We start from the raw sequence: 27994 nt of genomic DNA, 5'->3' as shown, positions 1-27994 counted from the left end.
TCTCAGTCACCATGCCCCCTTCCATACGGTTCAGGTACCGTTAATCCCCGCTAATCCCCGCGCCTAACGGTCACCTGGTCACCTGTTCCATTATACCCTCCCACTCTAAAATCACTCGTGTGTTTGTGCCTGCATGAGCGGATGTTTTTATACATCAACGTGTGCAGGCATATGAAAAAAAAGACCATACAGAACCACCACGGTGGTTTCTTCCCCCTCAAATACAGCCAACACAACCAACTAAGAAATTCAGTCAAAAATCCACCGACTGGGCTAATGTAAGGCCCGGCCCTCCCTATAGGGGAGGAAATCGTCAACGAACGAACGAACATGATCAGACTTACATATGCACTTGTAAAATGAACTGGAGTAAAGAAGGAGAGAGAGAGAAAAAAATCCTTACAAAACACATCTCACACACCCCTAAACACACACACACACACACACACACACACACACACACACACACACACACACACACACAAGAAAGCATTTGACACAGTACCAAACCAAAGACTTTTATGGAAAGTGTACCATCAAGGAGGAATTCAAGGCAAACTGTTTTGTTGGATGAAAGATTTTCTCATAAAAAGAGAAATGAGAACAGTACTAAGGGGAAACTACTCATCATGGAAAGAAGTGACTAGTGGAGTACCACACAGGGCTCAGTGCTGGCACCAATCATGTTTTTAGTGTATATAAATGATATAAACAGTAACACTGGAAATGAAAGCTATCTGAATATGTTTGCAGATGATGGAAAAATACAAAGGAGAATTACTAACACAGACTCTTGTAAAGAGCTACAAGAAGAATTAAATAAACTTCATGAACGGAGTAATACATGGCAAATGGAATTCAATGTGGACAAGTGTCATGTAATCAAGTTTGGTAAAAGTGGAAAAAGACCTGACTGGGATTATACGTTAGGAAATAAAACCCTACACACATCAGAAAGAGAGAAGGACCTAGGTGTGATTATCAATAACAGACTATCTCCGGCTGACCACATCAGTGAGAAGGTACGGAACATGTATACACTGCTTGCAAATATGAGAATAGCATTCACATACATAAATGAAGACATGCTAAGAAGGATAATAACATCATTCATGAGACCAATCCTGGAGTATGCATCAGTAGTCTGGAGTCCTCATCTCAAAAAAACACATAGACAAGATTGAAAGAGTTCAAAGGGCCGCTACAAGATGGATACCAAGCTTAAGGGATCTAAGCTACGAAGAAAGACTAAATAAACTGAATCTACCAACACTACAGGAGAGAAGGAAAAGAGGTGACATGATTATGCTATATAAATGCATATCAAGGAAAGAGAAAATAGACATAAATGAGTACTTAACCTATGGGGAATGCAGCAGCAAGAGGACACTGCAAAAAACTGCATAAGAAGAGAGGTGATAAAGACGTAAGGAAATTTAGTTTCCCAAATAGAGCAATAATTGACCAGTGGAATGCACTACCGAATGAAATAGAGTGTGCCAAAACAATTCACAAATTTAAGGATATGTACGATAAATATGGTCTAAGACACGGGACAATACGAGCTTGACTCATTCCTGTAAAGATACAATTAGGTAAGAACAATTAGGTAAGAACACACACACACACACACACACACACACACACACACACAGTACAGGGAAGTTAGGGAACCTCTACAAATGGTAAGAAGCAGACAAGAAACATTCAGATATTATGGATCTACAGTAATAAGTGTGAACGTCGGGGGTAGGGTTGCGAGAGGCAGACCGAAAAAGACCTGAGACGAGGTCATAGAGTGTGACCTCAGGGATAAGGGACTGAATAGGGAGGTTGCCAGAGATCAAGCAGCGTGGAGAGCCATCATGTGACTAAGGCCGACGCATGCAAACTTATTGGAGCTTTTATAAAAGATACGATACGATCACAGTACAAGGCAACTGATTAAGCGGGAAATAACTTAGTGTAGAATCCGAATGCAGTATACAGTAGATATCGCTGGGAAATAAGCCAGGAAAGATGTGATAAACTGTAGATTAGCTGGAAAGAATGGAAAACACAATCCACTGAGTGTCCACATGTCGAGCCACATGGAAATGTATATTGCACCACCGCCATTAAGAAATAAAAGTACCTTTTAACATGAGGCAACGTAAGAACAAGAGAGAGAGCGAGAAAATAAAAACGAAACGACAATGGACGGTACAAAGATTCGTCAAAGTTACATAAGGTTCCCCTTTATTTTGTGGGAATTCTCTTTATTGCAAGCCCCGCCCCCAATGCGGCGTCTATCTGTCTGCCTCAAGCCATTTAAAACCCCCATGCCCAGTCAGCGACCCCCAGTGTCGCTCTCGGGGTAGTAGGGTGTACATTTGATTCGGTTAGGCCATGGCGCCAGGCCGTCTAGTTCTTCATCCGCATGTCCCTGCCACACCAGGGATCAAAGCCTTAGTTACCAAATGTTGGAGGGTGGATGTAGACGCGTGCCGCCCAGCTCCGCGGCGCCTGGCTGTCTAGTTACACACACACATGGTACCAATGCACACCAGTCTCGCGTCATGGCAGGGGCGGAACATGTTCGTGTTTCGCTGAGGGTTCACTTAAGCACCAATAGTTTATTTATTACTGACCCTTTTATTAATCAACTACTTAGTTCACACCCTGCAATTCACTTAAGACTCTAAACCACCCCTACACCCATTATCAAGATCACGGCAACCACGTAATAACCCGCCATCCTCATATCCAGCACCCCCGCTTCAGACCCTGACCCCCCCATACTCCCCTTCCTCCACCCCTCCCCTTTCCTTATCCCCCTACCCAAGCCCCCCAGGGCTACAACACCTTACCCTAACACCCGTATCCTACAATCCTACCCAGGCTTCTGGAGCCGGAAAAATCAGATGAACCTGAGAGGCAGCCAATAAGCTAATGCTTGGCAGAGAAAGCCGTAGCTATTCACTCCTCCCGCCCTTAAGTAACAACACTGTGCACGTGCGAGACCCCCCCCCCCTTCCCAACAGCAAACACACGCACGTTGGGTTAAGCCCCGACACTCTTTCTCTTAGTCTAAATTCTTCCTCTCCTACTTATTTAAAAAAAAAAACACACATGCACTTTACACAATGCAACCAGGACCAGAGCTCTCAGTAAGGCCGGGAGACTAAACTAAGGCCCAGTTCCTGCCGTCGTGTCGTCGCCCTGGTTGCATAACACTCATCACATATACACAATCATTCTTTACCTTCCTTCCTTTCCCACCCTTTTCTATACGTCATTATTATATTATTATATTAGACATCCCCTTCACCCTTTCCACCATCCTGGGTGATGGGGACATTGTTATGACTGATAAATTGATGGCTTTCTTGAGAGAGACCGGACTGATCAGAGAGATATGACTTTTTTTACTGTGTGGTTATGGCTTTTATCAACGGTAAATATGTATATATTGTAATATTAATTAGGGTTGACAGTTGACATATTTGAAATAGTTCCTCCTCCCACCGATCTATTTCTAATATAGATGTCCCCTACATTAAACCCCGTTCCTCGACTAACAGTCACCAGCTGATGAGTGCAGGTGTTCAATATAGGAAGGTATTGGGCACTTGCAGTCGATGGTGGTCTGCTGGGCGAGGTTCTTCACTTTTTGTACATATTATGTAAATACATTATGCTATCTTGCTTTAGTTATTCTAATTAGGGACGACAGCTGACGTATATGAAAATGTTCCTGACTCGTCTGGTTCCCTTTCATATATTGATGTCCCCTATATTAGGTTGTGCCTCGACTGACAGTCACCAGGTGATGAGTGCAGGTATGTCATGTAGAAAGGCATTACATATCTGCAGTCGATGGTGTTCTGTTAGTCGAGGTATTTTTACAATTAGTATAGGTCTAGCTATTTGTCTCTGTAGGATTTAGTATAGGTTAGCGATTTGTCTGTTAGGTGGTTAGTTTTAGGGTCTTTAGATTAGGTATTTTTGATTATAAGTAATATAAGGTTAAAAATATAAAAAATAAATAAAAATAATAAAAATTAAACTACAAAAAAATAATAAAATAAAAATTATGATATATATATGTACGTGTGCATGAAAGTGTGTATGTTCATATGCATGAATGTGTGTATGTATGTATGTATGTATATATATATATATATATATATATATATATATATATATATATATATATATATATATATGTTCGTTTATATATGTATGTATGTGTCAATATATATATACATATATATATATATATATATATATATATATATATATATATAAATATATATATATTTGCCTTAATGACCAGAGGCTCCGGCCTCAATGGTCGATAGGAGAAAAAAAAAAAAAAAAAAACATCGACAGCAGTGGGGTGGGACTGATAAAAAATCAGTCCCTAGTAGCTTTTTGGCGACGGCCATAGTTACACCCCTCAAGGGCAGGAGGCCCTTTGGTGAGCCACGAAATGTCCCCACCTCTGCCACAGTGAGCCACGAGGGAACACCACCCTCTGCAACACCTTTGGTGAGCCACGAGGGGCCAGTACCCTCTGCCACAGTGAGCCACGAGGGAACACCACCCTCTGCCACACCTTTGGTGAGCCACGAGGGGCCAGTCCCCTCTGCCACACCTTTGGTGAGCCACGAGGGGCCAGTCCCCTCTGCCACAGTGAGCCACGAGGGAACACCACCCTCTGCCACACCTTTGGTGAGCCACGAGGGGCCAGTACCCTCTGCCACAGTGAGCCACGAGGGATGATATTGATGATGCTGAAAATGATGTTGATGCTGATGATAATGATGATATAACTTCAGTACGAGGTAACAGAGTTGGGATAACGGTGATGATGATGATGATGATGATGATGATGATGATTACAGTCATGATAACAATTTTAATGATGATGATGATGATGACTGTAGTTATAATAATGATAATAATGGTAATAATAATATTAATGATAATTATAATAATGATAATGAAGATACTGATGATGATTTTTGTCGGTAGGTGGACGGACGGACGGAACTGCAAGAACTTGGTCAGCAGTCAAAGATCCACGATTCCCCATCCATCCATCCATCCAGCTCCCCTTGATGTTAAAAGCTAAGTCAAATTTCTGTGTCATACGCCTTTTGGAAACAGGGCAGTATTTTAGGAAGCACGGGAGTCTTCTCAGTGCCCCTTCCTTAGCTATTTAGTTTTGCATAGTACGTCTTAACATTTTCTTGTAAGCTATTAAAATCGGCTTCATATCGGCAGAGTTTACATCTCTCTCATAAAAGAGGGTGTTGTGGTGTAATGTGCTGATTAAATCGCTAAGGAAGAGATGTAAAGAATTTCCAAAGCAGCTTAGAGTACGATCCTGGAGGCAGAAAAAAAAAAAACTGAAGCGAAGTTAACTCATGTTTTCAAGTCAAGAAAAAAATTAATTTTATTTATATTTTGTTATGGAGAAATATGTTCAGATTTTCACATTAAGGTGCAGTATATTCCTAGATTTCCACTTTCCTTTTTATTGAGCCAAAAGCTTAATAGTGAAAAAATCTAATGAAAAATCGAATAGTCTCTGTCTTGACCCAGTGCCCACCTACCTACAAGATTCCATTGAAAGCCGATAGCAAGTTTTTGATATATCTTGGCCATAGACAGACAGATAGACAGATAGAAAGACAGACAGACAGATAGAAAAACAGACAGACAGACAGACATATAGATAGACAGATAGAAAGACAGACAGATTGAGAGATAGATAGACACAGACAAGGGTGAATACATAACCTCCTTCAACTTCACTGGCGGAGGTAACAATAGGCACATAAAGCAGTCACCACATAAGCATTATCAAACCCTCCAGCATCCCACCACAAGCATCCCACCACCACCATCCCACCACAACCATCGCACCACCACCATCCCATCACCACCAACCCACCACCAGCATCCCACCACCAGCATCCCACCTACAGCATCCCACCTACAGCATCCCACCTACACCACCTCACCACCGGCACACACACACACACACACAGACACACAAACTTGTACACAGAACAGGCGAAACTTGGACTGTTACACTCGTAGACTTTCAGGCAGCAAAATTTCTTAACGAATATATAGCCGATCGAAAGTTAGGTTAGGTCACTTTGGGCAGGGTTTGGTCTGATTAGGTAATTTTTGGTTGGGTTGGCTTCAGTTCGACTAGATATAGACGGATTAGGTTAGATTGCTTTAGAATACGTCGGTTTTGATAGGTTTTGGGTTGGGTTTTATTTGGTTGGGTTAGGCTGGGTTAGGTTCGGTTGGATTAGGTCATTTTAGGCTTGACTGGGTTGGGTTAGGTCGGGTATGGTATGGTTAAGTGAGACTGGGTAGGATTAGGTAGGGTTCGATGCGGTTAGGCTACGTCAGAATTGGTTAGGTTACGTATGAGGAGGTTAAGGGAGATTGTGAGGTTAAATACAATTAGACTGGGTTAGGTGAGGTTAAGCTAGATTAGGTTGGGTTGATTTAGGTTGGATTAGGTCATTCGAGGTTAGCAGGGTTCAATTCGAGCAAATATTGATGGGTTAGGTGAGACTGGGCTAAAATAAATTGGTTTAGATGTGATTAGGTTGGTTTGGATTAGGTGAAGGTGAAATAGGTTAGATATGGGTAGGATTAGTGAGATTAGTACAGATTAGATATGGTTAAGAGGGATCTGTGCACCATAGCATTGTCCTCGTCTGGTCAATATACATTTTCCTTTCACTTTTCTCTATATATTTCAATTTCTTTTTTCGACTCATCTTTCCTTGTAGCCTCACTTCATAGTCTCGTTTCCGATTCCCATATTCCAATCAAGTTTCATATCCTTTTCCTTTTCCCTTTACGTATTTTCATATTTTCATCATTTTTTTTTTTCTCGTCTACGCATTATTTCCATTAAACTTCAGTTCCTAACGCACCTTTGTTTCTCTTTCTCGTCCAGCCTGCCTTGTCGTCACTTTGTTTTTATACTCACAGTTATACAAACGTTCCTCACTTTCTTCCCTCTCCCCCGAGAGGAGAATGGTGGACTGCTGGAGAAGCGCTACTTAAGCCTGTAGTCCATCGGGATCATGTTCAGATAAGCCTCGGGGTACAAAGATGATGATGATGATGATGATGATGATGAGGAGGAGGAGGAGGAGGAGGAGGAGCAGAAGGAGAGACATGACGAGGATGAGGACGAGGAGTGAAGTTTAAAATATAAGGAGTCAATCAAGCATACACAAATAAGGCTCAGAAATCCTTATAAACACAACCCCCTCCTCCCATCTGATTCTGTGACCTACGTTTTGCCTTCAGTCTTTCTCTCCCTATTTCACTCTCTCGTAAAAGTCTTGGTCCCTGTCGAAACGCGTAAATTTACTGTATCGTCAGTGGTTTATGCATTGCGGTCTTTTGTTGGTCGGTCCTTCCAAAGTCAAGCATCACCGGAAGTGGACGTGTGTGTGTGTGTGTGTGTGTGTGTGTGTGTGTGTGTGTGTGTGTGTGTGTGTGTGTCCGCGCATGCTTGTGTGTATTTGCGTGCGTGCGTGCGTGTGTACAGCATTTCCCTCACACTCGAACTATTTATATCATAAGAGTGCAAATGAGGTCAGGGATATTGCTCTTCTTGGCCATACAAATACTAAACATTTACACTATATTCTGAAAAAACATACTGGATTCCTAAGGTCACTCAATGGGTTTCAAAAATCATTGTTCACTGTCTCTTTATTTATCGCAAGGAAAGGGATGGCGAATAAGAAAATGACTAGAAGAGTGCACATGAGTTAGCTGGAAGGATAGAGGGGGATGGGGAGACCGACGATGAGATGAAGGGAAAGAGAAGAAACATATGACTGGGATACTTGAGCTAGATGGTAGAGGACAGTACATCATGAAGGCGATTTGCTTGTGGTCACCCCTTACGGGATTAAGGCGTCTGGCTATAGATAAACAGATATAGATAAATAGATAGATAGGTAGGTGATGATGATAATATGATATTGATGATGATGATGATGATGAGAATGGTAATGATAATGAGAATGACGGTGTATATAATGATGATGATGGTAATGACGACGACAGCTATGATGATGATGATGAGGAGGAGGAGGATATTGATGATTTTTGTCGGCAGGTGGAAGGACGAAACAGCAGGAACTCGACCATATGCATCGGTCCAAGCATCCACGATTCCACATCCATCCATCCATCTTGCTTGATGTTAAAAGTCTATTTAACTTAAGTAGTACCAATTGCTTCTTCATAGGCTTTCCAGCTGTCTGAACAGATCTGCAGTAGCTTTTAACTTCTAGAATAACTCGGTTCTGGTACTCAGTTTGGTACTTTTATTTTCCTTTCATCAGAACTGCCGCGGCAGATTTTGAGAAAAGTCCCTCAAGTAACTTCTATTATTTTTTTTAGTAGGTTTCTAATGCTGTCCATAGATCCGTTGTTGCTTTAATAGTTTCCTAGACAACACAGTCTTGGCGCTGTTCTCTGCCACCTTAATATACCATGTCATGTAGTGTTCTCGCTCGCTTGCCCTGTTCGCTCGCTCGCTTGAACAATAAATCACTGAAGAAAAGGTGGTATAAAAACCCCCTAAGCCGCCATAGTATTACACCCTCGGTATGCAGTCCGTTCCCTGTGGCATTGTAACTTTGTGTACCCGGAGCGCTTACAAAATAACTTACAGTAATTTTCCTTTCGTAACTATACTTGTTTCACTTTAACTTGGCCTGAGTTGTTGTTGTTGTTCTTGTTACATCTTAGGCTCCTCTGGATGTGAACCCAGTGCTATGTTGAAGGACTGTCTGTGTTGTGGTGGTGTGGTGCAGGATGTGAGTGGGTGTGCTGTGGTGTGGTGGTGCCACTTTGCAGTATGAGCACAGGGGATTGTATGTGTGTCATATTTTGTGTTAGTATTGTAGCAGGGAAGGTTGGTGTACTCGTGTCTCTGGGTTCGGTAGTGTCTGAAGGGTGTATGACTGGTGGTGGCACATGAGGGATGCTGTTTGGGAGAAAGTTTTGGCTGGCAGGGGTGTTTGTGTGTTTATGTATGTGTTTGGCAGAAAGTTTTGGCTGGCTGGGGTGTTTGTGAGTTTGTGAATGTGTCTGGGAAGTGTAGAGTCGGGTGGAGGAGGGGATATGTTGCAAAGATACTCTGTGTAGTGTTGGGCGGTTGTTCGATTTTGTTTGTGGAGAGGATGATGCAACATAAGGTTACAAAGGTGGGACGGATCTTGAGCTGAAGTGATGAACTGTGTGCCTCTCATATTCACTTGGTCTCTGACTGAAATTAGTTATGTTTCTTGGTGTAGGCTGTCAGTACTTGTGGTCTTAGTGTCTTCTGCTATCAAGGTATTGTTTTCTGTTCTTTAAAGCTCCTTCGTGTTTGTGTTGGATATGATTACGGCTCAGCTTGTGCGGCAGTAATTCACGGTTGTTTTAATGTATTACTTATAAGTGGAGGATGGAGTTGTGATGTATATGAGAGAGGGTGTGAATTAGGGGGAGTGATGCATAATGACGGGGGACAGGGTGGCATAGAGGCGACTTGTTTGTGGCCACCTCTTACGGGATTAAGTCGTCTGGCTATAGATAGATGGATAGACAGATAGCTTATAGTTTCCATACGGTTTGCCGAGTAGTAGCGATAGTTATCACTAGAATATGATGGTAGTCACGAATGAGTGCCGTGGAAAGGATGTTGGGCTGTAGTATTGGCTGTTTCTGCTACTGATCTGCTTGACATTCTCATATGCTTTAAATGAAACTCTGTGTCAAGTTAAAGTGAAAGGCGTGTATGTTTGTGTAGGAGGAACGAGAGACAAGGAGGTATTCTGTGGCCTGTTTTCTTTGTGCTTCCTACAAGACACAGTAATAGTTATGACGGGGCATTGATGGCAAGTTTGTGGGTCAGCACACACTTACGGCCCCTCATTATACAAGGTGGTCCATATATTACGCCACCCAGTTCTTGTGTGTTGCGGGCACGGCTCAGTGAACATTACCAGTGTCTACCCTGCATCATTATCTACTTCCCACAACCCTCTTCAGGCTTAGCTTTATAATATAGGCTTTAATTTAGGTCCATTGATTGCATGGTGGAGAATTCCCATAACCTTTTTTATGCTTAGCTGTATATCATTGTATTGTATAATCTTTTACGTCCACTGATCACACGGCTGAGCAGTAATTTGGTGAAGCGATCAGAATGTCTTAGCTCATCACAAAAGCCGTCCCCACAACACACAAGACTGCAGAGCGCAATATACTTATCACCTATATTAAGTCAAAGCCACAGTTAAAAAGGTAATGAAACAAGACAGAAAATTTAAGTTTTCATTATTAATACTTCAGTACAAAATACATTAACAGAGACAGCAATATAAAATATGCATTCAAAAGTAGCATTTGTCCACAGAACATCCTGGACTTGCAAGGCAGATCACACCATCACCACCAGGCTTCTCTCGGCAGGTCAGGGCAGATCACCAGCAGCAGCAGCAAGTAATCTCACGGCTGGGGAAGACACGACACCCTGCCGCCTTCGCCGCCACCACCACCACCACACCACCAGGCATCTCAGAGTAGGGGAAGACACCACACCACCGTCAGGCTTCTCACGGCAGGGCAGACCAGCAGGGTATGACCAGTGTGGCAAGGAAGCAGCAACAAAGCAGCAGACTCCAGCACGACCTGTGGACCAGATGTGTATTAGTTCAGATCAGTGTTAGCTTTAGTTATTTAATCTTCTATCTATCTCTATCTATTGCCAGACGCCTCAATCCCGTTTGGGGTGGCCACAAACAAATCGCCTCCAAGTCGCCCTGTCCCCCGCCATTTCACTGCCCTGCTCCCAACTCACACCCCCCTCTCTCTCATATACCTCTCCACCCCATCCCTCCATCTCATCCTCGGCCTCCCCCTCCCTCTTCCCCCCTCCACCTCCCTCTTCCCCCCTCCACCTCACTCACATACATTCTCTTCGTCAGTCTTTCACCCTCCATTCTCTCCACATGGCCAAACCACCTCAGTGTGTTCTCCTAACGCTTCCTATCACATCCACATCCACAACACAACGCTCCTTTATATCCTCATTCGTCAGCCTGTCTCTCCATGTAACTCCACAGGCTCCTCTTAAATAACTCATTTCCACTGCTCTCACTCTTGACTTGTGTCCTTCCAACAACGTCGAAGCTTCACTTGCATACGTTAGAGTTGGTATCACAATACTGTCATGTAGTAACTTTTTCACTTCCATGCTCACTTCCCTGTTTCTTATCACTGCTTGCAAAGAACCAGCAACCTTTCTTCCCTGCTGTACCCTTTCAAGCACTTCACCCTCCAAACCTCCATCCTTACTCATCACACTACCCAAGTACTTAAACGTACTCACATTTTCCAATTCCTCACCATCCAACCTCGCTGTACATTCACTGACTTCACCTATCTCAAAGACCATCACTTTACTCTTCCCTACATTCACCTTTAGATTCCGTTTCTTATACACTCTCCCAAACTCATCCAACAAGCCTTGCAGCTCTCCTTCGTCTTCACTCAACAACACAGTATCATTTGCAAACAACAGTACAGGGAGTTTCCAAACACTACCCTCTCTCACCAGGGCCACTCCAACATCCACTACCCTACCTTGTACCTCTTTTATTACCCCATCCATGTACAGATTGAACAACCATGGAGACATGACACATCCCTGTTTCAACCCAACCTTCAAAGCGTGGACTTATTAGACTGCTCAGATTCTGTTGGGAATGGCACACAGTTATGGAATTATATCTCCAATATTTTATCCAAATTTCCCATACAGGGTGTTGCATGAAATGTTTGACAAACTTCAGAAAGTTGTTCTTGGGGCAATTTTGAGTTAAGAATTGCTGCATCAACCTGGACTAATTTCTCGTCTATTATGCTCAGGTTCTGTAGGGAATGGCAGCAGATTAGAGACTGGTATCGCAAAATTTTATCCCCTGCCACCACCACCAGGCCTTTTATTTTTAAATCCCCTTGTAAAACTGTAGAGATATATCGGCAGGACAGTAAATAGTGATCGCACAATGGTAGCCTACTCTGTATGGAATTTCAGAGAGAGAGATGATGATGCCACTGATTCATGGGGTTATCTTTAATTTAACAAGAAACACTTTACTTACCTCTCTATTCAGTTTGCACGAAAATTAATGTTTAAAAGACTGATAATATATTCACGAAATTTTCTTCTTAAAATTTATTAAGTAAATGTTTATTTTGAAGTGTGACATCACTGTTGCATTATGGGAGCAACGTTGAGAGATGCAGGAGGTGAGTGAAGATTTTATTCTTTACGGTGTTAGTCTACATCTTATTATGGTAATTCTTATGCCCATGTGTTTATCAGTGTTTGCTGTCATTATCGAGAGGTGTAGTCGGCTGATGTAAGTTGTAATTATTAGCTATAAGGATGATATACGGCGGTGTGTATCTCCAGGTGACCAAGATGTCCCTTTAAACTGGAGTAAGCAGTTCTATTCACACCATCTGTTTAGGTTTTAAGGTCGAATGTGATCCTGTACATGGGCAGGCATAGTAGGTTAATTGGCTGGAAAAAATGAGGGGATGTGTGTAAAAACTGTAATGGGTAGTTTGTTTACATCGGGGATATAAACTCCGCGAGTCCCTTTAACTCTTGCAATCCCGGTGATGCCCTTTTCAGTTTATTCATAGTGCCAGAAGGCAATTTTATTCAACTTATGCAAAGTCTCTGCTATTGCAGGAGTTCAGTGAGGCTGTGCCTAACCCCTACACTTCCAGAAGTCTATACAAAGCTAAATATAATCATGAGATGGCATGAAAAAAAAAAAATCCCTGCTCTGTGAGTTAAACTAGTGAAGACTGAAGGTATTAAAAAGAAAATATTCATTCCAGTGCCTGATAGCAGAGGAGACGGTGACATGGAGGTGAATTGCTTGTGGTCACCCTGGTGGGATCATGATATCTAGCTGTTGAGGGGTACGTTTCCAGGTCAGCAGCTGCCCCAGTCAGAACGGTAAATGTGAGTATTTAGCAGAAACCACGTCTGGAATTCAAGCACTGTATTTTGAGGTATTTTCTGTTTATATCTCACCATTTGTTGATTTTTTTTCTTCTATGAGATTTCAGTTGCAATTAACTCCTTCCTTCCTTGGATTATTTAATCCTCAAGGGGAGTCATTGATGCCCCCAGGGGGATTCATCAATGTCCCCAGGGGGCATTTGTGACAGAAATGGCTTATACTGTAAGAAAAATGTCAGCAAATGATGAGACAAACAATGCTTCAGAATACAGAGTACTGTAATTGCAGTTGTGGTTTCAGCTATATACTACAGTATACTGTATTAACCCTTGCCTGCTGGTAGGTAGGTAGATAGAAATTAACAAATCTAGTGAGGAAATATAGTCCATTTGCATATACAGCGAGCACTCACATAATGCGGATATACTGTACAGTACTGTACCCTGAAACTCCTGCTTTATGAGAATTCCACCTTATCAGGCCATATGTTTACATGTTAAAGGGTTTCATGTTACCTAAGCCAGCCCCAAGTTCTCCATTTGGGGCGATTTTCATTCTTTTTTTTCTCCCAAGACATTTACATACTTAATAAAGACATCACTACAGTAATCCCTCGGTTATCTGACGTAATAGAGCCAACGGCATGTCTGGATAGTGGATCCTTCTGGATAATGGACTTCTCCCCTGGCCCCCCTTCATACATACCCTAACTTTGAGAGCTATTGGAAAAGGCCACAACAGTACCCTCCTGTTGTTCTCAAGAACTGTGCTTCTGTGCTTACACCCTGCCTAGGCAAACTCTTTCGCCTTTGTCTGTCAACTTGTACCTTTCCTTCTTGCTGGAAGTTTGCTCTCATTCAGCCAGTCCCAAAGAAGGGTGACCACTCCCAACCCTCCAACTATCGTCCAATTGCTTTAACGTCCTGTATTTCAAAAGTTTTCGAGTCAATTCTCAATAGAAAAATTTTAAGGCATCTTTCCTATCACAACCTTCTTTCCGATCGTCAGTACGGGTTCTGTCAGGGACGCTCCACTGGCGATCTTCTCACCTACCTTTCAGACTCCTGGTCATCCTCCTTTCGGGACTTTGGCGAAAGCTTTGCCATTGCACTTGACATCTCAAAGGCTTTCGATCGAGTCTGGCATAAATCTTTAATTTCCAAACTGCCCTCCTACGGTTTCTATCCTTCTATCTGTGCCTTCATCGTTAGCTTCCTTTCTGGTCGTTCTATAGCCGCTGTTGTAGACGGCCATCGTTCTTCTCCTAGATCTATCAACAATGGTGTTCCTCAGGGCTCTGTCCTATCACCAACTCTCTTCCTTTTATTCATCAATGATCTTCTAAGCTGTACATCTAACCCTATCCACTCATACGCTGATGACTCCACCCTTCACCTTTCCATTCAGTTCCCGCAACGCCCATCTCAACAGTTACTTCAACAGGGAAGGGATGAGGCTATGGCACACCTAATGTCTGACTTGGCTCATATCTCTGACTGGGGTAAAAATAATATGGTTGTTTTTAATGCATCTAAGACTCAGTTCTTACACCTATCAACCCGACAAAATCTTCCACAGGTATACCCACTAATGTTTAATAATATTCAGCTTAATCCTGCATCATCCTTTAACATGCTTGGGGTTTCATTTACTCGGGACTTATCTTGGAAAGATCATATTACATCTCTTGTAAAATCTGCATTTGTCTTTTTAGTATAATAGGAAAAGTGTATGGTAGGATACTTATTGACAGAGTTAGAGAAAGAACAGAGAAATTAGTTGGAGAAGAACAGGGAGGCTTTAGGAAGGGAAGAGGTTGTGTAGATCAGATATTCATTCTCAGATCTTTAGTGGAAAAGTTTCTAGAGAAGGGAAAGAAGTTGTATGCGGCTTTCATGGATTTGGAGAAAGCATATGACAGGGTGGATAGACAAGGATTGTGGAAAGTGTTAAGAATATATGGAGTAGATGGGAAGTTGTTGAATGCTGTGAAGAGTATGTACGATGGTGCGAAGGCTGCAGTGCGTGTGGATGGTGAACTAAGTGAATTTTTCTCTTTGAAAGTTGGGTTGAAACAGGGATGTGTCATGTCTCCATGGTTGTTCAATCTGTACATGGATGGGGTAATAAAAGAGGTACAAGGTAGGGTAGTGGATGTTGGAGTGGCCCTGGTGAGAGAGGATAGTGTTTGGAAACTCCCTGTACTGTTGTTTGCAGATGATACTGTGTTGTTGAGTGAAGACGAAGGGGAGCTGCAAGGCTTGGTGGATGAGTTTGAGAGAGTGTGTAAGAAACGGAATCTAAAGGTGAATATAGGGAAGAGTAAAGTGATGGTCTTTGAGAGAGGTGAAGTCAGTGAATGTACAGCGAGGTTGGATGGTGAGGAATTGGAAAATGTGAGTACGTTTAAGTACTTGGGTAGTGTGATGAGTAAGGATGGAGGTTTGGAAGGTGAAGTGCTTGAAAGGGTACAGCAGGGAAGAAAGGTTGCTGGTTCTTTGAAAGCAGTGATAAGAAACAGGGAAGTGAGCATGGAAGTGAAAAAGTTACTACATGACATTATTGTGATACCAACTCTAACGTATGGAAGTGAAGCTTGGACGTTGTTGGAAAGACACAAGTCAAGAGTGAGAGCAGTGGAAATGAGTTATTTAAGAGGAGCCTGTGGAGTCACATGGAGAGACAGGCTGACAAATGAGGATATAAAGGAGCGTTGTGGTGTGGATGTGGATGTGATAGGAAGCGTTATGAGGAACACACTGAGGTGGTTTGGCCATGTGGAGAGAATGGAGGGTGAAAGACTGACGAAGAGAGTGTATGTGAGTGAGGTGGAGGGGGGAAGAGGGAGGAGGAGGCTGAGGATGAGATGGAGAGATGGGGTGGAGAGGTATATGAGAGAGGAGGGTGTGAGTTGGGAGCAGGGCAGTGAAATGGCGGGGGACAGGGCGACGTGGAGGCGTTTTGTTTGTGGCCACCCCAAACGGGATTGAGGTGTCTGGCAATAGATAGATAGTTACACTACACGTGGCCTCGGAGTCCCCAGGGGAGGGACCATAAATGCCCCCACCTTCTGCCCCTCTCCCGGTGACGACTCGAGCTGCCTGGAATCACTGTCTGACTCTCTTCTTCTTCATTTCTGCAACATTCGCGGCCTTTCCTCTAACTTTCGCCCTGTTGAGCACCGCCTCTCCTTCTGTAAACCTCACCTTCTTTTTCTGAGACTCAGCTGTCTGAGGCAACTGACAGCAGACCCTTTTGTGTATCCTCCTACCATCTTTATACTCATTTCAAAGCCAAAGGTGGCTGTTGTGTATATATACACAACGTCTTATCTTGCTCTTGTGTTCCTGAACTCGATACTTCTGAATTCTCTACACTCTGGCTTTGGCTTTCCTGTCATTCTCTGACTAATTAGTCATTCTCTGACTCTGTTTACTTATCTCCTAATTCTACTGACTATCAAAAATTCTTTGACTATCTTACTTCTACAATGGAACACATTCTATCCATTTCTCCTTTCTCTGAACTCTCCATTCTAGGAGATTTCAATGTTCACCACCACCTTTGGCTCACCTTTCCTATCACTGATCCACCTGGTGAACTAGCCTACACCTTTTCTATCCTTAATGACCTAGAGCAGCTTGTACAGCACCCTGCCCATATTCCAGACCGCCTTGGAGAGAGCTCCAGTGTACTTGACCTCTTCCGTACAGCTAATCTTTCTGCTTACACTGTTAACCTTTTCTCTCCGTTGGGCTCCTCCGATCACAACCTTATCACCTTAACGTGTCCTATCACTCCGGTACGGCCTGTGAACCCTCCAAAGAAACGTTGTCTGTGGCACTTTGGAGCTGCGGATTGGGAGGCCCTCTGGCAGTTCTTCTTTGATTTTCCCTGGAATGATTATTGTTTCTATGGCCGGGAGCAAAAAAAAAAAAAGGCATTTAGACACAGGAAGTTGACTGCTGGGATTAAATATAATTAATTAATAAAGCATGTTGCTGGATTTGAGGGGTTGTTGTTGTTGATCAACCCCAGAGTGTCTGGCTGAGCTGACCTATCAACCACAGGCCTGCAGTCCCTGCAGGATATTCCCATGCAGTGATCCACTAGATATGGGGAAAAGTGCAGAGGTTTGGTTCCTGGATGGATGTCATGTTTGCATCACTCCACTCATTTAGCAAGGACACCGTAGCAGGCCCCACAGCTTCATCCTGACTTAGCTGTTATCCATTAGTTCATCCCATTCTGTGTTTCTGCATGTACTGTGTTGTTAATCTTCCTGATGCCTTTCTCCTTCTCAGGAACTTCCCCTCGAGGGACGGCCATGACAGAAGTCTCTCCAGACTTCAGTGTCATTTCTTGTCTTCTTTGCTTTCTCTCCCATTCTTCTTCAATTCCCACTGCTCTTTTATGTAACCTGTTCAGTCTAATGATGTCATTTGTTTTTTATTGCTTCCCCAAGATGATTTTATTCAGATTATGAGAGTCTTTTCATGCTGGATAGGTTAGATACAGCCCTCAGTAATCTCTTCACCACTAGAGATCCTTCCTAAAAAGAATAAAGATCATCTGGAGGTAGCAAGAATAAGTTATGAAGACATCACCATACGGAAGGAGTTAAATTGTTCAACTTCAAGGTAGCCAAATGTACTAACCATTTTTTTTTTTTTTCCACCTTCATATGTGGTCTTAATCTTCTAATGTTCTCACCTCTTGACTGATGTAGAACTCTTGTCATTCTTTTGTTCTCCCTAGATACAATGAAACTCAGCAGTCACAATGCCCTTCATACGGTTAATTAAATTGCATCCATTAGCATCCCACATTAATATATGTTCATTTGTTTGCTTATCCTTCCAGATGACTTATAATGATACTTTAGACCACTCATTTTCATAGGCTTGACTTATACTTTATGGTCCTCTTACATTTGTCTATATGTAATCATAATGAAGCTTTGATATCATTAAGATATTAAATTGAAGTACCTGTACATGATGGGATGAATACAACCTATGTACTTTTTGCAGGTAGTAATTTCTTTTCATGGGCATTTTTCCTGGAGGGGATGGGAGGATAAATGGGCAACCCCCCATCATTGGGACGGGGATATTCTATATAATATTACCCCCACCCCCCTCACCAACAGTTCAAATAATCCAGGGGAAAAAAGCAGAAATTAAACCTGCAATTACGTGAAATAGTTTTTGTTTGCATGAAAAATACAGTTATTTTAAGTCCTGAATATTGAATATTATAACATCAGAGAATGTAAGTTGATCTGATGTAGGAAGCACAAGTTTAAAAACAAATATGACTGTGATGATTAAATGGTGCCATATTTGGCTGCAAGTAATGAATTATGCTATTTTTCTTGTCATCATACTACAGTACTTAACTGACATTTTGCTTGCTTTAATTACATTATATACAACCAGTTATAGAAGCTCACTTAGCAGTGGCCTGCTTGTCTCAAAAGTACTGAACATCTACTTTTTAGTCTTGGAGGTCACACCTCCAGTAAGCGGAATAAATCTATGCCAATGTCTTTCACAGTATTAAGCAACTAGTGATTCTTTGTTTATCCCATGCATCTCCATCTCCTTCTCCTATGTAGCTGAACAGTCATAAATATCCTGCACCTGACATTTCATACTTTATTAAAATTAAAAACAATTGTATAATGGTCCATCCTGGTAGATTACCTTATCTGCAATAAAACTGTATTACTGTACTGTATAATACTCCATCCTGGAAGGTGAAGGCAGTCAGTGTTCTGACATTTAATAAGGTCCTGCCTTCATGTGACTGAATACAGCATTGTGTAACAAGTCAGATTGTTTCCTCCAACCCAGGAAACTATTTACTGCATTGGGTGGTAACCATATAACCAACAAATCAATGCAGGGTGGTAAAGTGGGTAAGGGGCTCCAGCTGGATATGGCCCATTTAGGTTTTAAATCTAAGAGGTGGGTGGGGTTTATTGCTCACAACACCACTTAGGGGTGAGCAAGTGATCATTCTTGCCTTAATGTCTGATATTAGTAGACTAGCCCCTGAGCCCCAAAGCTTCAGATGGATCAGTAAAATCATAAGCAGTGCCCATTGTATGCAATATTCAGTTTGTCCATATTTGCCCACCACTACACACACATACACAGTTCTTCCTCATAATAACCCGTTATGGGTGACATAAACTACTTTTTTACGTGTCCGACTCCGGGCAAAGGCTCAGGGCCTATTTCTTGGGGGCAGTGGCCTATCCCAAGGCCCAGTAGTCCTCCTACACCTCCACCTGTCACCACTTCGGCGCTAACACCCACCGTCCATATTGAATACATGCTAGGGCTATCTCATACAAGACTGGTGTATTGGTATTAGCGGGGGTACTTTTACGACATGTCGGCGGGTCATCTGGTAGATCAGGAAAGTCTGCTTTTTAGGAAATTCAAATCCTTAAACTGTTCCCTGCCCCAGCCGGGATTCGATCCTGGGTCCATTAGGACTGCAAGCCGCCTCTCTACCGATTCAGCCACCGTTCTTTATGACATGCAGTCTGTGAGCAGTATGTTCTCAGACTGCTCGTATAGGCAGCATCTCTCTGAGAACACAGTTTTTCAACCATTTTTCCTACATTATGATCCATATATTGCATGCATAGAAATGGTGCTATTAATCACAGAAACTATGCAAGTTTCATAATTTTAATGATGGTAGGGCTTGCAGGGGTAGATAAGATGGGGTTTCCCAACTGACAGCTGAGGAAGAGGTATGTGTTTTGGCTCAGAGCAGCGTGTGTTTTGTTTTCAGTGGTGCAGGGTTGGGAGGAGCAGCTTGGTAAATAGGAGTTTGTGATGTCGGAGGTGACACTGGATTTGGCCCACTTCTGCCTGCTATTTCACATCTTTTGGGGTGTTAGGCATGTCCAGGGGTATACTGCACATGGATTGTTGACCCGTCTGTGTACAAGGCCAAGAGGGACGCCGTGAACATGGTACTAAGGAGAAGGACTGTATATATCTGCTGGAATGTCTGTCATTTATACCTAGCCTAGCCTAGACTTTTCAACCTCCTTATTCTATCTTAACTTTGTTTATTTACCATCAAGCCTTTTTATAGAGCAGAGCTTTGGCTACCATCCTTTTTCTGTAATTTCTTTATTATCATTCCACTTACAGCTCAACCTTTTATCTGTGTAGCTTTTGAAAGTACCACAGCTAGTATCCATAGGAGTTCTTAAACCATCAGTTCTTTACATTATTGTGTCCCTATTATTCTTGATGTTTTGATGTTGCTGTTTCCATTATCTTAAAATTTAAGAGAAAAGTTTTCATTTGCTGAATGTGAAGGTAGATAACGAAGACATTTTTAAAGGAAATGATCTGAATATGATACCCTGATATACAGTATTTTTCACATTATATTCAGTACTGGAATGAAATCATCTGATGTCATTAAGTGTGTTCTGCCAGGATTGCAGTGGCCTTTTGCTAATTACAGACATTGTTAGATTGTTGCCCAGCAGAAGTGCACCATTCCAATGTCAGGAGAAGGAAGAATGTCTTAATTCATTGGTACTAAAGATAAAAGCTTATTTTAAAAACCCAATCACACAGTATGTCTAGTAATGGGCAGTGGGTCTCCTCTCAAAAACTACCCAAACTATGGAGCAGCCTTCATACTGGCATTTACCTTTGCTGTAAAGGCAGTTCCAGGACAACTGCCATGGTGAAATGGGGCTGTACTCCTGTTTGATACCACGGCATCATGAACTGACCAGTCGCTCACACTAATCAGCGGAAGTGTTTGTAAGATGATATTCATCATTTGGGTCATACTAAAAATGAAATTTAAATTTAAATATTTTATATTTAGTGTAGATTGACCCATCTGAAAAGCAGCGAGATAGCTAGTTCTTATGGTGGGTGATAAAAAGTGAATCAGACCTTAATATAAGTAACAAATAGGAATATAGGAGACTGTTTTACTTTTTATAAAATATCAAGATGATGGTACCAGACACACATTAGGTTGACAGGAAAATAGATTTGGTGCCTGATAAGCTCATGCTGGACGTGACATAGTATCCCTTTCCACTGATATTGTAAATGGCCAAGTATAGCTTTCAGATTTCTAATATATTGTACTTTTGTGGGCAGCTGAGGTTCTGTATTAATGATAATTATTTTTATTAAAGTTTTGGCTTACCAGCTGTTTGTAACTGTAAGAGATTTTGTTTTTCAGCATAATAAAATATAAATTTTGCTTCACTTGAGTGCATGTGTGTGCTGTTGTATACAGTATTTCTAAAGCTTATATAAACTGTAATATCTGGGGATGGAGATAAAGAATAATGTATGTGTATGCCCTGTGTTATAAAAGACAACTAAGAGGTGTTGGAGTTAGAGTTTGGTACCTGCTATGATGCTAGTGGAGGGAGAGAGACCAACCTAGGTTCTGTCTTTTTCTAATTTATTTCCTCAGTGAGATATCTTTGCTCTAAATCTGCTTATCCCATATGAACATGTAAAATTGGGTCAGGTTGATTATAAAGAAAGATCAATATGATTTGCAGGACGTGTACATTTCGTATGTCATGATAATGCTGGCTTTGTTTAGAAGAGAGGAAGATTGGTATAGTATTAGTCTAGAATTGATTAGCCTGTTCTAGTATGGAGCTGTTTACAGCTTTTTCATGGCAGTGTTATGAGCAGCTTTATGTAGAATGAAAAACTTGTCACATATATTGAATACTTACAAAGATTTTTTATCATATGTAAATTGAACATTAGGACACATACAGTTTGGCGTACAGTGTAAGGCTGTGTGCATTAGTTATATTCATAGAATTAATACAGTACCAGTATTTAACATAATTTTCAGTGTTTTTTTACTTGGAGTATAACCCAAGAAGTGAAGGAACATTGTGGTGTGGATGTGGATGTGATAGGAAGCATTAGGAGAAACACTTTGAGGTGGTTTGGCCATGTGGAGAGGATGGAGTGTGAGAGACTGATGAGGAGGGTGTATGTGAATGAGGTGGAGGGGGGAGAGAGGTAGAGGGAAGCCAAGGATGAGATGGAGGGATAGAGTGGAGAGGTACTGTATATGAGAGAGGGGGGTGTGAGCTGGGAACAGGGCAGTGAAATGGAGTTGGAAAGGGTGACATGGAGGCGATTTGTTTGTGGCCACCCCTTACAGGATTATGGCATCTGGCAATAGAGAGAGAGATAGATGACCCATTACCAGTGTCCTTTTTTTCTCTCTCTCTCTCTCTCTCTCTTTTTTTTTTTGTATACCAAGTAATTTCATATTTTGTATCATAAACAGTGTAACAAAGAAAACTTGTACTGGTTATAATTAAATGGTATGTATGTGAACTAGGAGTTAATTCCTTAGCACAAAGCAAGAGGATTAGTTAATGTAACTGCAGATTATCATGACATATAGCTGGTTGTAATAGGTTAATGCTGAAATTGCATTATATAGTATTAACAGCAGTTATAATTTTTGGACTCTGCAGTATATTAAAGATGTTCGTAAATCCTGGCACACTAAACTCATATTGTATTCCAGCTGTTCTTTGTGTGGTGTTCTGGTGCTGTGGGTACTTATTTTCTTTTGGTTGTTGATTATTGTATAATGTTAGAATAAAACTAATCATTTTGAATTCCTTTTTCAGTGAACCTAAACTAATCTTTTTAAAATTTGTTTTTCAGTGAACCTCACTCTCGGTTCTATGCTGCCCAGATTGTGCCAGCATTTGAATACCTCCACTACCTTGATCTCATTTATAGAGATCTAAAACCAGAAAATTTACTAATAGATAGCCAAGGATACCTCAAGGTTTGTTGTTGTTTTCTTGGGGAGGGGAGGGGAGGAGCATTTTTTTTATTTCCAATATACACATTACAGTTGCAAGGAGTGTCATTTGAAGTTATTGATAGACATATTGAATAGTTTGATAAATTGCAATGCAGGTAACTTTATTATATGGAATGTTTGTAAATTATGTTGAATTTCTTTCACATACAGTAGGAATGCATTATTGTTCATTATATGCATAAAATGTGTGTATTTTAGTGTATTTGTATATTTAATTAATGATGTTTATCTTGAATTTAGTCAGACAATGTGCATGTCATTTCAGTGATTACTTTTAATATTTCATTACTTTTAATATTTCAGGTGACAGGCTTTGGATTTGCCAAGCGAGTCAAAGGATGGACGTGGACATTATGTGGAACCCCATGAGTACTTGGCCCCAGAAATCATTCTTTCTAAGGTTAATTTTTTTCTGATACTTCTACTGTATTTAATTTCTCTTTCTATTTGGTCGATTATCTGGACATTGATATTATCCTTATCTGGCTAGAAAGTAGGTGTTTTCTGTAATATATAGATATGTTAGAATACGGAGTATGAAATGGAGAGAGTACAGTAGTCAAGGACTTAGACATAATTATCACACAACATTGTTATAGAAGTTGGTCAGGCATATAGCTTAATTGATACATGTCCATAGTGGTGCTTTTTATATTATGAAGGTTGGGTTTGAATGTAATACTGAAACTGTTTTGACAGTAACTATGTTGGACATGTGGTTATAAGAAAGAGTTGTGATGGCAGTTGTGTTTTGATGGAAGTGATGAAAATGCTAGTGATGTTAGTAATGTGAAATAGGTATTAGCTGGTTGGTTCCCATTACAGCCATGAGAGTGATTTATGGCAGTTGGTTGATATACTTCTTGTGTTATTAAATGTATTTAGCTACAAGTCCAAGGTGAGAGTCTCAGACTATAGCAGGTAACAAATTGTCAACATTAATGTAATTTTCTCCCATCATGCAGCAGTTTGAACCATCTTGATCATAATCCTGAACCTGTTTCTCATCAAAAGACAGTGGTGGTAGAATCAGTTTAGGCCAGACAACCATAAATACATGTCTAACTGTTGCAAGAAAGTGGCTTGGTGTCACTGGTGGCATGGTTATTCTTTGATCCCCAGACATAATGTGCTGCATTGTAGGGCTGGTGCAGTGCCTATGCTGAAGGGTACAGGGAAGGAAAATTTTACTGTACTGTATTGGGTTTGCACTAAAAAAAGAGAGGCCAGAACAATCTGCTGTGTCAATGATTATGAGGATATTAGTGGTGATGTAGTTATGTGCCATGAATAAATAATATCTGTCAGCTGTAATGCCAGGCTGTGCTCAGAAATGTGTTTGAGCAGCTGGCATGAAGGGCTTCCCCACCAGCCCTTGTTGGCAGTGGTGGATGGATGAGTTTGGTCGGCTGCAGTGACGTTGCAGTCAATCTGTGTTGGACAATATGTGATGAGTGTTGGAGTAAACTTCAGCATACTCAGTGGATGTAAAGGACTAAAGGGGGAAGTTGCTCTCTAAGTTCAGACTAGTCAGTCATGAATGTGGGGATGTTATTGGGAGTACAGTGGAGCGTACTGGAGATGTTAAGTGGCCTGCCCTGTTGTGGATAGGAAACACAGTGGGTGGGAGATTACAGTAATTGTAAGCAAGTTGAAGAAGGTATTAGTATTTTATTTATTTTTTGTAAAAGTGAAAGGTCTAGAATTGGTGGGGTGTGAATTCTGGCTGCTTAGCAGTTGGTAGATACAGTGGAGTGTGGAGGTGAAAAGTGAATACAACAGTACTACTCATCAAGCCATTGGTTATGACATCCCTCCAGTTGTATCTATGTATGCCTTCAAAGCTGGGAGATGTATGGAGGTGGAGGACTGGTATTGGGGCAAATTATTACTTATTTCAGAATTTGGTGAGAAAATAGTGATGCTGGGTGATGACTTAAGTGGACATTTAGATGAGTTCATGGGTCTCAGGGGGTGCTTGGTGGGGTGTGGTATAGCATAAGGAATGTTGAAGGTGAGAGAATACTTAATTTCAGTGATGTATTAACCATGGTTGTATGCAACACATTGTTCGTGGAAAGAGCAGGCAGACTGATGATATATGAATTGGGTGGTGTTGAAAGGCATACTGATTATTTCCTATTTAGTAAACCTGAATGGAAACATTTCAGTACAGTAACATAAGGGGATTAGTGAAGATGAATGTCTCTCTTTATGGTAGGTGGGGGCACTCACCATCCACTCACTTGATGTAGTGCTGCTTTGGGTGTCTGCCAATTCTTCTGTTCCATCCTTCCTTTCTGTCTTTCATTCCTTCACTCATTCCTTCTCCTTCTGCAGACGGGTGACTTTACACTCTCTCTTCTGTCTTTCTTTCCTTCATTCTTTCCTCTACCTTCTGCTTATGGGTAACTCTACACTGAATGACAAACCAAATTATTTCCTGTACACCAGGGAACCATTTACTACGCTGGATGGTAACCATATAACCAAATTATGGCGTCTGGTGGCTTAGTGGGTAATTAAGGTGCTCCAATTGGATTGAGCCTGTGTGCTGTAGGTTTATATCCAAGGGGTGGTTGGGGTTTATTGTTTACGTAATGCCACTGAGGGATGAGTAAGACTGGTCACTCTCATCTTAAATGTCAGGACCAGCTTGCCTAGCCAAGGGTTCCTATGCTTCTCATGGGGTGACGTAGGATTGGATGATGGATGGATATATGATTGTATCTCACAATTTAAGTCATTTTCTGAAAAGAAGTAGGAAGAAGAGAAATGCATATGTTCCAAGGAGAAGCTTTTTCCTAAACAGAGAGCAAAAGTTGGGATTTTTGCTCATCTTTAACTCGTTTTCATTCTTTAATGGAAGTGATATTGTAAAAAACTAAGAACATAGTCAAAAGGAACATTCTGTTGCCTGCAAAGAGACGTCAAGTATAAAGGTGAATGAATTAAGTGCAAAACTCGTCATGACATAAGTATATTCAGTGTTGTAGGAAAGGTATGTGGAAGAATTATTGTAGAGTATATTCAGTGTTGTAGGAAAGGCATGTGGTGGAATTATTGTAGAGGAAGGGCTGATCGAGATGACCTAGCTAGGCTTAGATCAGGACATCACCCAGCCCATATGACATGTATCCCACTGGTAGAATAGGTCCACACAACATAACACACATAATGGAGCACTGTGCAGCACACACATCCTGGAGATGCAGACGCAACATCAGTGGTGGATGAAATCTGTGGGATGACCCCGTAGAGGTGGTTGCTTATTTGCAGTCAACAGATCTACTTGGTCAGGTGGACCAAGGGTAAGCAACAGCAACAGCAACAAGACACCATAGCATTGATGTTGCAAGTGCATTGAGGAAACTTCATATATATATCCAGAGTAAACCCCATAATTTTGAGTGATTAATTAGGGACAGTGGCTGTGGGTTATGTTTGAGATTCATGTTTGTCCTTAATGATGAGTGTGCTAGTTGAGTTGAGTGACACAGTCACTCTGCTTTATTGAAGCCAGTGTTCTTGTAAGTGTAGGTAATGTTGGAACTCTCCTGCTGCATTTGAGTTTTGGGGTGCAGTGAAGGTATTGTCAAGTCATCAAAGGGGGAAGAGTTGGTAGGTTGTGGAGGAGGTGGTTGAAAAGTGAGGGTGAAAGGACTGAGCCCTATAGAACACCACTGGGGAATATTCTAAATAAAAATCTTTGTTCAAAGCTGAAAACTTGGATATGTTTCCTGAGAGGATGATGGTTAACCACTTCTTGTTATTGTCTTCCATGTTGATCTCCAGGTATTTGATGATCAGGATATGTCTTGGTACTGTGTCAATAGCTTTACAGTATGATGTTAGTTTTTGTATGATTCTTAGATATATGAAAGAGTTAATGAGAAATATGGTATGAGGTTTTAATGTGAAAACAGCAAAAAATGCTCTGAGAGGCTGAGCCTTTTGAAGTAAATTGTAAAGATTTGCCAGGAGGTTGCATGAGAGTGAGGTAACCAGTAATAGAAGAGGTAGACGAAGTGTGAGTTGGGGGAATGAAGTGACAGGTCACATGAGGGAGGGAAAGAGAAATGTCTCGATAAGAGGGATCACTGCCTAATTTGGATGAAAATGCCTGGAGGTTTTGTTGTTAAAACCACCTTTCCCACAGCATCAAGCAATAAGTGGAAAGCTCATCTGCTTTTCAGTCATTTAACCCCTTTGGGTTGAGGTTCCTCATTTTGCTGAATGAGAATGCCTGACAGTAGCTAAAGTAAGATAATATGGGTCCCCATATCCATGAAGAAGCTGAATAATCCTCCAACAATGCCAAAGTAAATATTGGAATGCCTAAGTCATTTCCAAAGGGTTAATAAGTATATGTATATTACATTACGTTAATAATTTACAATTATAGTAATTGCCATTCATTGTCACTCATTGTAATGTGGCCCCAGACTCATCTGGATGTCCCAGTGAACTGCAGGCTGAAGTAACCCTTTTCCTGCACTCCACCATCCTCCTTTCAGAGGACAGGGATGGATTTAAGGGACATTTATATAATCTGGCAGTGGAAGGTGTCTCTCTGTAGCATCTTCTTGCAGTTTACCAACAACTTTTATAACTACAGTATTATTAATAGACATTTTCCTTCATTTTTGGTTCTGTATATGCTGTTCTTTTTGTTGTATGAGAAGATAGTAATTTGATGAATGTACACCATTTACTATTGTGGGTGGTAATCACATATATATATATATAACAAGTAAATATATATTTGATGGGCCAGTGTGATGGAGCAGTGAAGTGTTAAATGATGGAAAGGTGGATGGATATATATACTGCAACAATCATGTGTAATAATTTCATCACAAGAACATAGTGTTTTAATACCTGTGGCTCTTTCTTGACAGGGCTACAACAAGGCAGTGGATTGGTGGGCTTTAGGAGTACTCGTGTATGAGATGGCTGCTGGATACCCACCCTTCTTTGCTGATCAGCCCATACAAATATACGAAAAAATTGTATCAGGGAAG

At 41.4% G+C, this 27994-nt stretch overlaps 1 pseudogene; it reads left to right on the top strand.

The window, feature by feature from the left end:
- Positions 1 to 11: 11 nt before the first annotated feature.
- Positions 12 to 27994, top strand: LOC145390081 (cAMP-dependent protein kinase catalytic subunit 1-like; annotated as a pseudogene).

The sequence above is a fragment of the Coenobita brevimanus genome, unplaced genomic scaffold, assembly GCF_032717465.1.
Source record: "Coenobita brevimanus isolate Jiangsu-jjx unplaced genomic scaffold, ASM3271746v2 jjx.HiC_scaffold_2806, whole genome shotgun sequence".
Lineage (NCBI taxonomy): Eukaryota > Metazoa > Arthropoda > Malacostraca > Decapoda > Coenobitidae > Coenobita > Coenobita brevimanus.
This window is presented reverse-complemented; position numbering and strand designations above follow the sequence as displayed.